This window comes from Cervus elaphus, chromosome 5 (genome assembly GCF_910594005.1).
Source record: "Cervus elaphus chromosome 5, mCerEla1.1, whole genome shotgun sequence".
In the NCBI taxonomy this organism is placed as follows: Eukaryota; Metazoa; Chordata; class Mammalia; order Artiodactyla; family Cervidae; genus Cervus; species Cervus elaphus.
Genome location: NC_057819.1, coordinates 126,225,378 through 126,239,735, shown reverse-complemented (window position 1 = coordinate 126,239,735; position 14,358 = coordinate 126,225,378). Strand labels below are relative to the sequence as shown.

The following is a 14,358-nucleotide window of genomic DNA, read 5'->3' as shown; positions in this document are numbered from 1 at the left end:
CAGTCGCCCACACTGACCTGCACGGAGCCTTCGTGGAGGAGGGGTCCACCCTCTGTTTCTTTGCTTACGGCACGCGTGCCACAGGGCCTTCCGGAGCCATGTGCCTTGGAGGGGGACCCCTGGCCCCGTCCTGCCCTGCGAGTGCCAGGCACCGAGTGCCCAGTGAGGCGGTCACTCCGACGAGCGTCCTTGCTGGTGTCCCCGGTGGGATGCACACACCCGCACCTCCTCCCGCCTCCCACACCCTTATCTCTTATCTTATCTCCCAGGCCTGTCGCCAAGGCCTCTGACAACAGATAAGGTTTTCCCTTTCCCGGGGCAAGAAAGTGAGTCTGCCTCCTGCAGGAGGCCACTGCACTCCAGGTGAGGACGTCTGTGTCCTGCGTGTGTGTCTTGCCCCGGACCGTGCCCCTCTGTTGGGCTGAGCCCTCGCGGTCTTCATGGAGGCCTGGACGCTCCTGTTGTCTCTCAGTGGAGGCGCGAGCAATACCGCGTGATCGCGGTGTTTCATCTTTTATTCAAACGCTCTGTGGTTCCTGTGAGACAGGCAAGCTTCAGAGAGCCTTGTAAGAACAGACATTTGTTTTGCTCTCTTTTCACGGGCGGTCCTTGGAGCTTTTTTTTTTTTTTAAAGAGAAAGGACCGAAGAGCAGCGTTTCTTTGGTGATTTGAATACATTTTCCTGGGGCAGGGGACTGGATCAGATGACCCTGGGCCTGCCTCCACGCTCTGGTGCCGTGGGAGCCGTTGGGAAGTGAGAACAGGATCCCAGTCTTTTGTTCCTCGGCTGCCTGGGACCAAGGAAGAGCTGCCAGTTGCTGGGGTCAGTTGTGGGCCCCGGAGACGAACGACAGGTGGACAGCGGCCCCGTTGAGTTGGAGTGAGAATCCTTGTTGATTGTCATTTGAGGGCTGGTGGGGGCTGGTGCGGGGGGCCAGGGAGTGCAGAGAGCGGTGGAGGGTGTCACCGCACACCCCCCCACAGAGGAGCCCTCCCTCGGCCCCACAGTGACGGAGGGCTCAGAGCAGAGGGCCCGGGGCCACTTTGCAAACCGCGTGCTCTGCTGACGTCTCTTGAGTCACCCCAGTGGCTTTACAGTCAGCCCAGGAGCCCCACAGCCGGTGCCGGCTCCCAACCACGGGTTACTCGGGGCCAGGTGCCTGGGGCCCCCAGACTCCACGTCCAGGAGTGTCACTTATGGGACCTTCGTCACCAGCTGGGGGGGCCGCCTGCCTCCCTCCCCACATGACCGAGGTGGGCGCCAAAGCGAGGGGAACGGTGGGTTGGGACAGGTCCGTGACGAAATGCTATGCTCCCAGACTGTTCCTCATGGGAAGGAGAACACCTTTTAAGAGGCATCTGTTTTCTATTGGTTTAAGTGCAGTTGTTGAAAAAGTGGGGAAACAGAAGGTCCTCCATGTGTCACGCGCTACCCGGGAGGTGCTGAGGGCAGGTAGGAAGGCGCCTTGGCGCCTCTTGGCCTCCACGGCCACGCTCCCGGGCTGGAGTGCAATGGTGAGGAGCACAGTCAGACACAGGAGGGGGCTCAGGAGGTTGGGGGGGGTGCCCCATGTCCATGTGGCAGCTGCTTCTCACACGGCTCACCTCCGTGAGGGCCACCCCCACACAGCACCCCCTCCGCAGATGCCTACTTCCTGCTTCCTGCCTGCCTGGAGCAGAGCTGCTCAGCTGTCCTCTTCCATCTTTCCAAACTCTTGGCTGCCTCCCCAGCTTCCTCCGGGGCCCAGTGTGGAACCGGACGGCCCGGTCCTGTCTCCCCGAGGCTCCGGGGACCCCGTCTGTCTGCCGGCAGCCGCCTCTGTCCCCTTCACTCTTTCACTCCTTCGTGTGTTCATCCAGCAACGCTTTGGGAGGGGGGAGCCATCTGCTCTACATCTGCTGAAGAGGTGCCACTGTGCCTGGGGGCCAGGCCCCTCATGGGCCATGGAGAGCTGGGCGGGTGACCCCTGTGTGCACCTCAGTTTCTGCATTCAGCCTGCTGCCAGTTCACCGGCTTGTGGGGAGATGTGTGAGTCGGGTGGGGGAGTTGGTCCTTGGGTTTTGTGGGTACAGTTGAGGCGAGAGGCCTCTCTGTGGGCTCCCCCCCTCCAGCTCACCATGTGGCTCCCTGAGGACTGCTGGAAGTAAAGAGCTGATTCACACCACAGGGCACCCCGAAACCCGAGTGCTAAAGTTATAATTAAACCTTGAGAAACCTGGGGGCCCCTCCCCCCGAGGCCTGCACCACCTCGTAAAAGTGGGGCTTCACTTGATTCTCTCTCGTTGTGGCTTGTTTGGCATCCTGAGGGTTTGGGACAGGGGGTGGAGAGAGGGCTTGGGCCTCTAACGGATTTGGGGTGGGCCCAGGAAATCCGGCGGTGGCCCCCCAGCAGTTCTGCAATCATTTCCTCCGGACTAGCTAGCACTCCAGAGAAGGCAGTGGCACCCCGCTCCAGTACTCTCGCCTGGAGAATCCCAGGGACAGCGGAGCCTGGTGGGCTGCCGTCTGTGGGGTCGCACAGCGTCGGACGCGACTGAAGCGACTTAGCAGCAGCAGCAGCTAGCGCTCAGGACTCTGACCAGCCTCAACACCTGGCTGGTCAGGCAGGCGGTAGTGGGGTGCAGGTGGGTGCTGGCCCATGGCGGCTGCACCCCGCTGGTTCAGGCACATGGAAGGGGTCTGAGTGGGTGTCCTGGGTAGCAAAGGTTTTCACCTCTTGTCCCTCCTGCCCAGAGATCCGGGATGAGCCACGTTCAGCCTTTCTGATTGCTGACTGGCTGCTTTTGCTGCCACATCCCCCTCCTTTCAGGGTGAGGCTTCCTTCTGTAAACAGGGCTTGCTTCCGGGTCGTTCTGTGACTTGACAGGTTCTAGCCCGTAACGCTGAGGCAGGCCCCTTGTTAAAAATTCATGTTGAGTCCTTACGAGCACTGGTGATGTGAGGAGCGGGCTGCACAGGTGGAGAAGTCACCGGAATCACCCCCCAACACACACACAAACACACACACACAGGCTGCTGAATGGAAAGGCGGGGAGGGGCGTGCAGGCTGGATTGGGGTGGGGTGGGGTGGGGGGCAGCTGTGGACCAGAGGACGACGCTGTCGTTCTGGTTCCCTGGGGAGCACAGTCATTGGCCTTCTTGTTGATAATAGCTTTATGGAGATATAATCCACATTCCAGAAAATGCTCCCTTTTATTGTGTACAATTCAGTGGTTTCCCGTATACTTACAAAGTTACCATCATCACCAATTCCAGAATACTTTTGTCACCACCCCTCAGAGGTCTTAAGTCCATTAGTGGTCATTTTCTATTCTACTCCCTGCTTCCAGCGCCTGGCAACCACGAATCTGCCTTCTGTCTGTGAATTTGCCTATCATAGGTATCTTCTATTAGTAGAATCATGTAGTAAATGGCTTTCTTTTTCTTTTTTTTTTTAAACGGGTGGCCGTTTGTATCTGGCGTCTTTCACTTAGTGTAATGTTTTCAAGGTTCATCCATCAGTAATGTGTCCATGCTCCATTCCTGTTTATGGCTGCGTAGTATTCCATTTAAATAGTTGCACCACGTTGCGTTTGTCCATTCACGGGTTGATGGGCATCTGTGTGGGCTGTGTCCACTTTGTAGCTCATGTGACTCTTGCTGCAGTGAGCACTGGGGTCCAGGTTTGGGTGGGCAGCATGTGTTTTCATTTCTCTCAGGGACCCGCACAGTCAGTTGGGAACACTTGGCTCACCAGCTCCCAGTGGGGGTGCACTGTTGGTCCCTTGGGCCCCACTCCCAGTGGCTGTGAGCACTGTATGTCAAGTCTGGAGTCTGTGTCTCTGTGCAATTGGCTGGGGGTTCTTTGGTTTCACTGTGAGTCCAGGGCCAAGCTTCGTGGAACAGGATGAATCAATGAGGAATTAATGCAGGGAGGAGTTGGGGATGAGATCAAGGAGCGGAGGAGCCTGTTGGGTCCTGCCACTGACTTCTGGTTTCCTTGGCCTGCACAGGGCCCAGGACAAGGCAGGAAGGGGAGAAGGAAGGCTTGTGTGTCCTCTCCAGGGGAGACAGGGCTCGTGACAGTGAGGTACTGGCAGTGAAAGAGGAAGTGGGTGGGAGGAGTGGGCGGGGTCAGACCCCTCCCCCAGTGGGAAGGTGGGGGCGAGGATGCAACCCCCTCCCCATTCCTGGCGGGAGCGGGAGGTGCATCCTTCCTGGGCGGGTGGAAATGCAGGGCTGGGGGGAGGTCGGCCTCTGGGGTCCAGGGAGGGTGTGAGGGTGACTGCTCTTCCCCCCAGAATCTGCAGGAGCAACAAGCTACACCCTTTCTGGACTGTTGTGTGCATCACAGGCAGAAAAGTTAAGCTGCAGAACGAATGTGTGTTGCTTGTCTTTTTAAGCCACCGCACAAGTGCATCCAGCAAAGACTCACCCATGGGCACGTCTGGGCGCCTGCTGTGTCCACTCTCATCATTACGCCAGGGGAGGGCCCACTGGCGCGGTCCCGGGAAGGCGGCGGGGCGGTCCGGCTTCCTCCCGCCTCCTCCTGGCCCTCCCCGCCCTCCCGGCAGCTGGAGGGGGCCTGTGCTCCTCGCCAGTTCACAGGCAGAAATTACCATATGAATGTGGCTCCTTCCCGGAGCCGCCGGTTGGGGAGACCTGGGAGGGGACAGGCTCCCACCCTCGGGGGCCGGGGGGGCCTCCAGGTCCTGTGCTGACTGAGGCGAAGCTCCTTCGGAGGCACAGATCGATCGGTTGGAGGACGCCGGACAGTCTCAGTCCACAGTAGGTCCCCACCGGGTGTGGAGGGTGTAGGGGGTGGGTTGGGAGCCTGCCTGTGGGCCTGCTGGGTCCTAGGAAGCGTGGGAGGCCCTGGGGACCGGCGAGCCCCTTTCTTTAACTTTCGTCTCAACTTGTAGGAGAACGTGTTGTTACTATAGCTCTTGTTATTTTGGTCTGATTTCAAAAGTGTCAGCTAATTATGGCAGGAAATGTAGAGTCTAAGGAAGGATGTGAAGGCGAGGATCGGATACGATAAAGCAAGTCTGAGCGCTCTGTAAACTGTAAAGTGCTGTGCGCAGGCCAGCCCGGATGGCCGTCAGCCCTCCTCTGATGGCCCGGCCCGGCCTCTTGTGTTCCTGGCCGAGCTCCTGGGGGCCAGGACCGAGTGCTCTAGGGGCCTTCTGCAGAGCCCTGCTTGGGTCGTGATTAATACTTTGCCAGCTGACCCAATCACTGTTAAGTTTAGGCTGCTGCTATGTCACCTTTGACTGCAGGACAGCAAATTAATGGATGCCTAGCGCCTGGTGGCCCGGCCACTGCACGCAGGGACCCAGTCCTCGCCGTAGCACTGGCCAGGTCAGCTGCAGTGCAGAGAGCGGCAGGGCTGAGGTTTCAGGGTTGAGACAGAGCCCCGGGTGGGCCCAGGTGTTCGGACCTGAGGTCCCCCTGCCAACGCCCGCCCCTCCAGCACTCTTGCCTGCCCTGCCCAAGCTTCAGGGAGGGACCTCACATGCCCTGAGGCCCCAGTTAGGGGCAGGTGAGGAAGCTGGTGGGCTTCCCAGGTGACGCTAGTGGTAAAGAGCCCTCCTGCTAAGGCAAGAGCCATAGAGACATGGGTTTGATCCCTGGGTCAGGAAGATTCCCTGGAGGAAGGCATGGCAACCCACTCCAGTATTCTTGCCCGGAGAAGCCCATGGACAGAGGAGCCTGGCGGGCCCCAGTCCATAGGGTGGCAAAGAGTCGAACATGAACACAACTGAAGCAGCTTAGGGCGCAAGCACGAGGAAGGGGGTAGGGATTAGGGGCCGCCCAGTCTCCTCTCCCTCTGTGGGCACCCCCGTGCCCCCACTGACGGTTTCCTGAGCAGAATTTCCTGAATGGGCAAGAGCTGTCCCAGGAAGTGCATCCATCCTTCCGCCAAGATGCTTTGTGGTTCCAGAAGGGAGATGGAAACCGGAAATCGTTCACATCTCATTCACATGCTGGCACACGCGGAAGGCTGAGCGGAGGGAAGCCCGGGAAGCCCGTGGGAAAGGATGCAGGCCAGCACCGCGGGAGCCTCGCGGAGGGGCCAGGGCTGCAGAGAGGCCGCCTGCACCGACCTGGGAGCAGCGGTCCCATAATGCTCTGGGAAGAGAGGAGGGCGGGAGGCAGCGAGCTGACCTTTCATTCACTCATTCGACATCTTACGTACTGGGCTGTGGGATGTGTGAGGTTTTGTGAGCAGCAGAGGAGACAGACCTTGCAGTTGCAGGCTGTGCGTAGGGGCACTCGGGTGGAGAACCAAGGGACACCGGGAGTCCCCCAGAGCAGCGCCAAGGGAGGCCCTCTCTGGGGAGCCTTGTTTGAGGAGAGGAGCCAGGGAGATGGTGCACACGTCGAAACTGGAGAGCTGGGCATGGGCTTCTATTTTATTAACACGTGCTCTGTGCATTGGCCGTGCCAGGCTCTAGTCTCTGTGCTTTGTAAGTATCTCGTTTGGTCCTCACAGAACTCTTACAAGGCAGATATTATCTCGTATTACCCAACAGAAACCTGAGGCATTGAGAGGTTAAGTTACTTGTTCAGGGTCACATGGGGAGTCTGGGATGGAACAGGGTCCCAGCTGCAGGATTCTGGGGCCTTGGGGATCTTGTGTTATCCCAGGTGCAGGGGGACCCAGTCAGGCTTTCAAGCCAGGGGAGCAATGTGATGAATTTGTTTTAAACAGGCCTTCCTGGTGCCTTGAGATGGATAGACCCTACGGTGGGGTGGGGCGTGGGGGACTTAATGGGGATGGCTTGACTTGTGGGAGCCATGGAGGTTGGGAGGCCAGGTGACTGCCTTCAGATGTGTTGGATTCAGATTGATAGGATTTGGGTGGATGACTGGATGTGGGCCAATGGAAGGAGGGACCAGGGCTGGCCCCTGGGTTTCCAGCTGTAGTAACTGGATCAGTGGAGATGCCATTACTCATGGGGGCGAGTGGCACGGATGGGCCCAGAGCTCAGTTGGCGGCATGTTCAGTGGGAGGCATCCAGGCTTCACTAGGGCAGGGGCCAAGGATACCCAGCTCTGGGCAGGGGGCCTGGCACAGTGGGCCATCTCTGCTGAGTCATGATTGGCTCTGGTTATATGAATCTGGACAGAGGTTGGCATTTGACGCTTAGAGCATGGGCAGGATCACCGGGGGGAGTGTCCAGCTGGGACCAGACTGGTTCTATAGGTGGAGGAGGAGCCAGCGAGGCAATGGAGAACCCGGAGACAGAGGAGGAGCAGCAGAGGAGAAGTTGGGGTGAGGGGTGACCCCTTCAAAGGGCCGGCGGCTCCGTCTGGTCAGAGCCCCAAGTCCAGCGGTGCACCCAAGGTTCGTGTCATGCACATTGTGAGCGTGCAGGAGGTGCAGGAAGCGGGACTCTGCCTGGTGTCCAACCCACACGGGGCTCGGGAGTGTGTGTGCACCCTGCCCGTGGCCAGCATCTCCCATGGGCAGTGTTTCAGGGGTGTTGCACGTGTGTCCTGAGGGGGTGAGGCATGCTGTCCACACACACTGCTTTTTTGTGGGGTGAGCCTGCGGTTGATGGGTGCATGTGTATCCCTGAGCTCACCATCCCCATCTCGCTTCAGGGAGCATTTGACCTTGTGGCTCAGGGTGTGTCCTAAGATGTCACAGACCTGCCCTGGCACATCTGCTCTGCCCAGGTGCTCCCCTGGGAGAGCAGGGGCTAGGCACTGCGTGGGGTGGGGAGCAGGGGGGCCTTTCCGGCAGGCAGGGCTCCGGGCAGCCCCGCGGGCAGGTGGGCACAATCTAGGCAGGCTTTCTGCAGAGTGGACACGGAGCGAGCCGTCTGAGGGGCCGCGCGGGTTCCCAGGCTCTGAGTGCTCTGCTTCCTGACCCCCTGACCTGAGTAGGAAGAAGCTGGAGGTGGGGAGGGGGGACATGACTTCAGCGGCCTCGACTCACATCAGCCCAGAGCTGGAGCTGCCGGTGGACGGTGACATGGTTCAAAAGGGCCCAGAGCTGCTGACCCTTCCCGCCTTCCCCACAACCTTCCCGGCCCCTGCAACTAGTGGTATGAGGTGTCCTCCCTCCTTACGGGGTCATTGGTCAGGCTTCCGCTCCTGGCCTAGAACTCTCCCCTCCCTGCTCAGCCCCCTCTCTGGCCGTGCCTTCAGACCCCCACCTCTCTGAAGGGACCAGGGTGGGTAGGGGGCCCTTTGGGGGGGTGGGGGAGGAGAACTTATTAGGCAGCATCTCGGAGCCTGAGCAGATGATCTGACAAGAGAATTGCTTGGTATCTTTGGGGAGGGGAGCTCTTTTCCTACTTAGATCCTGGCAGGGGGCCGCTCTCTTGCACCCCAGAGGACCCTGTCTAGTTTTTGTTATTTTACATGATCTCATCAGTTGCGGGAGGGGGCGCCCCCAGCCTCCCCAGCACGGAGCTCTGGTGTGCGTCTGCTGACAGTCCTGCTGATAGGAGAGGGGGCTGGGGGACTCCACCCCGTGACAAATGGCCACTTTCCACCCATCTGTGGGGGAAGGTCTTCTCTTTCTCTCTTCAACTTTGCGAGCACTTGCCAAGAACTAACGGAATCTCTGTGGCTGACCGCTTGGACGCGGTGGGCGGGCTGGATTCTGGGTTTGCCTTGGGGCAGGGTCTATCCTGCTGGAAGGTTCCCTGGGGCGGGAGGCGGCTCGGGGGCACATTCCCTGAGCCTTGAGTGTGGGCGGCGGAACACGGAATGAAAGATAAATCCCTTGACACAGGAAGTCGGAGGCCTCATCCCTGGCCTCCTCCGCCTGTCGGATTCGGTGGCACTTGGTTCTGCACACCAAGTTTTAGGAAAGTGCCTAGGACGCGGTGCAGGTTGGAGCCTGCTCTGACCAAAGATTGATGTCTCAATAGGCTGCTAAACCCGGGTGAGGAACTCTGCTGGAGGAGGGGGGCGGGAGGCGGGCTGGAAATGAAAGAACAGAAGGGGGCCTCTTCCAGAAGGGGGTGGGGGGTGCGGGCTGAGCGCTGGATGCCGTCCAAATCTGGCTCCACCGACCGACGCCAATTGAAACCGTGTTGGCAGAAGTGAAGAGGTTCTTGAGATTCTTTCCCGGACAAAAGGGAAGACGTTTGCTTTAAAGGGTTTGGTGAGAGACAAGGGCGGGCAGTAAAAGTGGGGAATCATCCCCCCCGCTGGACTTTGGGGCGCCCTGGGCTCCTGAATGAATGGAGTTGGGTGGGAGCAGGGGCTGTTCCTATCCTGTCCCCTCCCAGGTCTTGCAAAGGGCGCGGGGTCGTGGGAAGTCTTTCCACCCAATCTGTCCCTGCACAGAAACCCTGAAGCTGCGATTTTGTTTTGAGTCTCCTCTTGGGAAAGATCACGGGCTCCAATGGGGAGAGAGATGCAACTCCTGGCGTTTGCAAACTCCCGTCTTTCTTCGGAGAGGCCTTCGCCTTTGTGCTGGATCTCTAAGCCGGCTTTCAGGCCAGAGGGCAGGCTCTCAGATTTCTGGCCTCCCGGTTCCTCATCGGGCTTCGGGGAGACGCTTCCTGCCCTGTACAAAGTGTGAAGTGTAATTCGATTTGGAACTACTTATTGAATTAGATGAGCCGTGTACGCTTTAAAAATGCATGCCTTGATTCCCGGCCTGCACAGATTTGCAAAATTCAGTCATTTGTATTCAGTGTTTCCATCTTTAGAAGGGAACAGGAAGTTCCCCTGTGACATTTATGGGGAGTTTGTAGTGGCTGGGGTAGGTTCATGGGGACACAAGGAAAAGCGGAATCTGGTGAATGGGAAAAGATTCTGTTTCAAAGCCCCGCAGGGAATGACAGCCCTTATCTCCCTGCCCATCCCTCACAGCTTTCTCCTTGGGCTCAGGGATGGAGACCAGCTGTTCATAACCTCTGCCGTTTCCCTCTTTTCCTGCCTTTGATCATCAAACAATTTTTTAAATTTATTTATTTCTTTTGGGCTTCCCTGGTAGCTCAGCTGGTAAAGAATCCGCCTGCAGTGCAGAAGACCCCGGTTCGACCCCTGGGTTGGGGAAGATCCCCTGGAGAAGGGATAGGCTACACACTCCAGTGTTCTTGCCTGGAGAATCCCCACAGACAGAGGAGCCTGGCGGGCTGCAGCCCATGAGGTCGCAGCCCGTGAGGTTGCTCTGGATCTTGGTTGCGCACTCGGGCTCTCTAGGTGTGGCGAGCAGGGGCTGTTTTCTAGTTGCGGTGGGTGCACGGTCTTCTCAGTGCAGCGGCTTCTCTTGCGGTGGGGCACAGGCTCAGTAGCTGCAGACGTGCAGGCTTCGTTGCTCTGCGGCATGTGGTATCTTCCCACACCAGGGATCGAACTCACGTCCCCTGCATTGGCAGGCGAATTCTTATCCACTGTACCACCAGGGAAGTCCCCCCACCCTGATTTTTTTTGTTGTTATTTTTCATCTTTTTTTTTTTCTTTTTTTCATTTTTTGGCTGTGCCTCGTAGCTTTTGGGATCTAGTTCCCCAACCAGGGATCAAACCCGGGGTCCCTGCAGTGGAAACTCTTGAGTCCTAACCACTGGACCACCATGGGATTCCCTAATCATTTTTTTAAAACTCTTCCTCACCCTTTTCTGACCATGGAACCCACAATATCTTTGTATGTTGAGAAGTTCCAATTCAGAAATAAAGTGATTAAATTCTAGGTTCTCGTTAGACCAAGTTAGTTTCATCAAGAAAGCTACGGGGTTCTTTGATGAACCCCACAAATTGTCCAGATTTATTCGCAATTTATTGCCTGTCTTCATGTGTACTTATTTTAGGGAGAGACTCCTTATCTTTTAACAGCTTCTAAAAGAGGTTTGTGATACATCACAGGAAAATCCTGTGCCAGATTGGATTCCTTGCTTGTAAGGGATTACTATGAATCTGCCTGGAAGTTTTGGCTGATGAACATTTGAATAAATGAACTTGTTCCTATGTGCCACCGTTGTTTTCATTCAGACTGACCTCAAGCCTATATAGTATCTTCTTTTTGTTACTGTGTAATAGGTGCTCAGTAAATGTTCCTTGAATGTATCATTGTGATGGTCTTGGTCCACTGGGACCCCAGGATCTTTTTCTACTGTTCATTAACCATGTTTTATAATTGAAATATAGGTGATGGACAATATTATGCATTGTAGGTGTGCAATATAGTGATTCACACTTTTTAAAGATTATACTCCATTTATAGTTACTATAAACTATTGACCATATTACCTATATTGTGCAATATATTCTTCTGGCTTATTTTATACATAATAGTTTGTACCTCTTAATCCCCCACCCCTTTATTGCCCCTGCCCGCTTCCCTCTCTCCACTGGTAACTACTGGTTTGTTCTCTATATCTGTGAGTCTGCTTCTTTCTTGTTATATTCGCTAGTTTGCTGTATTTTTTAGATTCCACATACTAGTGATCTCGTATAGTGTTTGTCTTTCTCTGTCTGACTTATTTCACTTAGCATAATGCCCTCCAAGTCCACATATGTTGCTGCAAGTGGCAAAATTCTTTTTTTTTTTCTTTTTTTATTTTATTTTATTTTATTTTTTTTATTCTTTGAATCAGCCATGGATTTACATGTATTCCCAATCCCGATCCCCCCTCCCACCTCCCTCTCCACCCGATTCCTCTGGGTCTTCCCAGTGCACCAGGCCGGAGCACTTGTCTCATGCATCCCACCTGGGCTGGTGATCTGTTTCACCATAGATAGCATACATGCTGTTCTTCTGAAATATCCCACCCTCACCTTCTCCCACAGAGTTCAAAAGTCTGTTCTGTATTTCTGTGTCTCTTTTTCTGTTTTGCATATAGGGTTATCGTTATCACCTTTCTAAATTCCATATATATGTGTTAGTATGCTGTAATGTTCTTTATCTTTCTGGCTTACTTCACTCTGTATAATGGGCTCCAGCTTCATCCATCTCATTAGGACTGGTTCAAATGAATTCTTTTTAATGGTAGTCTTTTGTGTGTGTCTGTGTACCACATCTTCTGTATTCATTCATCTGTTGATGGATACTTAGGTTGCTTTCACATCTCGACAATTGTAAAGAATGCTGCTGTGAACATGAGGGTATATGTATCTTTTCAACCTAGTGTTTTTGGCTTTTTCAGATATATATCCCGAAGTGGAGTTGCTGGGTCGTAGGATAGTTCTGTTTTAAAATTTTCAAGAAACCTCCATACTGTTTTCTATACTGGCTACCGCGGTTTACATTCCCACGAACAGTGTATGAGGATTCCCTTTTCTGCACATCCTCGCCAGCATTTGTGGTATTCTTTTTGATGACAGCCATTCTGACATGTGTGAGGTGATATGTCCTTGTGATTTTGATTTGCATTTCCCTGATAATTAGTGATGTTGAGCATCTTTTCCTCTGCCTGTTGGCCATCTGCATTTCCTCTTTGGAAAAGTTTCTGTTCAGTTCTTGTGCCCATTTTGTAATCAGGTTGTTGAATGGTATGAGCTGTTTATGTATGTTGGATATGAATCCCATATACATCATTTGTTGTTCAGTTGCTCAGTCATGTCTGACTCTTTGCAACTCCATGGACTGCAGCACGCTAGGCTTCCCTGTCCTTGTATGTCATATCCTTTGCAAATATGTTCTCATACTCAGGGCATTATCATTTCATTTTATTGATGATTTCCCTTACTGTGAAAAGGTTTTTAAGTTTAATTAGGTCTCATTTGTTTACCTTTGCTTTATTTCCTTTACTTTAGGAGCCAAATCCAAAAAAATATTGCTTTGATTTATATCAAAGAGTGTTCTGCCCATGTTTTCCTCTAGGAGTTTTATGGTTTCTGGTCTTTTAAGCCTTTAATCTGTTTTGAGTTATTTTTGTATATGGTATAAGAGACTGTTCTAATTTCATTCTTTTTTATGTAGCTGTCCAATGTTCCCAGCACCACTGATTGAACAGACTGTCTTTACCCTGTTGTATATTCTTGCCTTCTTTGTCATAGATTAATTGATCATAAGTGTGTGGATTTATATCTGGGCTTTATAATATGTTCCATTCATCTGCGTGTCTGTTTTTACAGCCAGTACTGTACTGTTTTGATGACTGTAGCTTTGCATCAATAATATCGTCTAAAGTTAGAGAATGTGATTGTTCCAGCTCTGCTCTTCTTTCTCAGGACTGTTCTTATAGCCATTTCTTTGACATCTTTTCTAGGACAGTTACGTCTCCAAGGTCCACCCGCCAGTCGTGTGTGCATAGTTGCAGGGTGAAGGCAGGAGACCGATACTGTGAGAAGAACCTGGACGAGGGTGGGATAGGGGAAGGAAGGCTTCATGAAGGGCAGGGGGTCGGGGGCCTTTCCTGCGGGGAGAGTATGTGGTGGACAGGTCCCTATGACCCCCAACATCAATCTTCTGCATGGATCCGCCTGGATCTGCCTGGTGATGCTGGCTCCTGTTGGGTGGTCTCGTGGGTGTCCGTAGACAGGTCAGCCTTGCTTTCTGCTCAGCCACTGTGGGCAGTGACTGAGCAAGGCCTGTGGGGGTGACGGTGCCGGTGTACCTGGGGAGGACCGGGGAAGATAAGGAGCATCGAGTCGGCTTAACCCTGAGAGCCTGGTCCTGGGCTGTGTCCCTGGCTATGACACGGGTGCCCCTCCGGCTGGGAGCAGTGTCGAGCAGCGGAGGCTGATGCTCGGAGAGGGTGGAATCTTCAGGGATGTTTCTGGGCTGCAGGAAGGCCAGCAGGACAGACGGGGAGGGGTGGTGGAGAAGAGTGACCCTTGGGTGTTGCAAGCCTGCTGGGCCCCCGCCCATGATCGCCCAGGAGCTGCAATGAAGTGTAAACCCTCTGCGGGCTCCTGTCTGGTGGCTGCATCCCAGCCAGCCACAGACAGAGATACACAGACCCCAGGGTAGGGGGGAAGAGTTTGTCCCTTGGAGCAGAAGCCTGAAGCCGGCACTGGCTCGGGGCTGCAACCTAGAGCCCCCTGTGAAGGCATGTGGATAGAAGAGGATGGAACCCCTTCCTCCCCAATTTAAGAGCACCCCCCTCCCCATCAGTTCCTGAGAAAAGGCGGACCTACAGGCCCTTGTGGCGAAGGAGGGGGCAGGGGCTTTCCCACCAGGGTTGCAGGCCTGGGCTCAAACCAGAGGCCTGCGGAGAGACACTGCCAAGGTTTCCTCCGGCTCGTCTGAACGTCCTTGCTGGGAGATGACGGGGCTGCTTGTGCAGCTGGACAGCCTGGGGGGTGGGGTGGGGGGCACAGGAACCTTAGGCCTGAGTGGGGGCGTCCTGGCCTCAGCTGTCCACAAGCTGTGTAGCTGGCTGGTGGGCACTCCTGGGCACAGTGGGTTCTTTTCAGTCCATCTGCACCAGCAGCGACTTTTCTGTCTTCATATAACAGCTCAT

The 14,358-nt window shown here is 54.8% G+C and overlaps 1 protein-coding gene across 8 annotated transcripts in view; it reads left to right on the top strand.

The window, feature by feature from the left end:
- SEPTIN9 (septin 9) overlaps window positions 1-14,358 on the top strand; it is a 177,473-nt gene that overhangs the window by 143,336 nt on the left and 19,779 nt on the right. Inside the window, exon 1 of one of the 8 annotated variants that reach the window (XM_043905403.1) lies at window positions 802-823. The exons of 5 other annotated variants lie outside the window; for them this stretch is intronic. The gene's annotated coding sequence lies outside the window, so the exon portion shown is untranslated. Of the gene's footprint in view, window positions 1-801; window positions 824-860; window positions 881-4,620; window positions 4,769-14,358 lie in introns of those variants that run through there. 2 more of the 8 variants (XM_043905402.1, XM_043905401.1) reach the window with 2 other exon arrangements.